Source organism: Trachymyrmex cornetzi, unplaced genomic scaffold (assembly GCF_001594075.2).
Source record: "Trachymyrmex cornetzi isolate Tcor2-1 unplaced genomic scaffold, Tcor1.1 scaffold306, whole genome shotgun sequence".
Classification (NCBI taxonomy): Eukaryota; Metazoa; Arthropoda; class Insecta; order Hymenoptera; family Formicidae; genus Trachymyrmex; species Trachymyrmex cornetzi.
The window spans coordinates 248,189-249,451 of record NW_017297755.1 but is presented as its reverse complement, the minus strand read 5'-3'; the positions used below and the strand labels follow the sequence as shown (position 1 = coordinate 249,451).

Below are 1,263 nucleotides of genomic sequence, written 5' to 3'. Positions count from 1 at the left end.
CGGTAAAAAGTTCTTATTATTTTTATTCGTGTAATTAATATGATATTTAATTCTATTGTGAATGGTCGAAAAGATAAATTGAAGAGGGTATCCATTATTTAGAAATATATTTATCGCATCAATAGATTTTTCTGTTGAAATTTTGGGTGGCACAACCGCATTATTTTATCTATTACACCATATATTACCCCTCTTTTATGACATACAGGATGTTGAGAATGGAAATTGAGGTATCTACCAGAAAAAAACGAAATATATCGTTTTTCTGATTTTTAAAATGAATTTATTAATTCATTTTAAAAATCAGAAAAACGATATATTTCGCAATATCGAAGCGTGGAGGAAAAAAAAACGTGACAGAAAAGGCGAACCAAATCGAGGACGAACAAGCGACAGCCGAAGAGAAAAAAGATCTTCCAAAATTCGTCTCGACGACTGATAGAGATAAAGCTAATACTAGCGTTTCGCAAATGTCGAGTATTTTTGAGAACTCTACAACGCACGTATCGGCGAAAGAGGTAAATTTCGAATTTACGCAAACATTTCATCTCGCATGCCTTATCTACGCCGAGAAATGAATTCACTAGAAGTTTTAAACGCATTACATCATCTCAGTGTCCGACATGCCGGGGTCTATCCTGCCGATCGACTGCCGAGGGTGTGGACGAGGTCGAATGCTATTGTCGCTAACACAGACGATCACGATCGACCTGATCAGCACTGGGTCGCCTTTTACATCGACGAATGCGGTACTGGAAAATATTTCGATAGCTACGGCTTGCCGCCCTTGGACTAAAGATTCCTTTTACGACTTCGCCGAAACTCCACCACGTATCGCTGGAATACGACGACGCTGCAAGGAATACTTTCTCAAACTTGCGGACAATACTGCTGTGTATTTCTATATTTTATGTGTAATGGTTATAATCTTAGCCAGTTTCTTAGTCTGTTTACCTCTGATTGTAAACGCAATGATCGATTGATCGCACAGTTATTTCATAAATTTTTTCTTCGTTGTAAATGTAAAAGAATTAATTCTCATGCTGTATGCCGTCATGTTCAATCGTCTACTCTTTTAAAAAGTAAAATATAAAATAAATATTTTATGTAATATAATTTTTCTTTTTAAAATAAACGTTTCTGATCATGTAAATTTCGTCCGTTTCTTACTCTTAACCTCATCCCCTTTTACAATAATCACCTTTTTCTCACGTATTTCCGATTTAGATAATGTTCATTAAAAACAAAATATAGAAAAATTTT

At 35.1% G+C, this 1,263-nt stretch overlaps 1 pseudogene; it reads left to right on the top strand.

The window, feature by feature from the left end:
• The first annotated feature begins 209 nt into the window (after positions 1-209).
• On the top strand, positions 210-983 carry LOC108762539 (uncharacterized; annotated as a pseudogene).
• Positions 984-1,263: the final 280 nt, after the last annotated feature.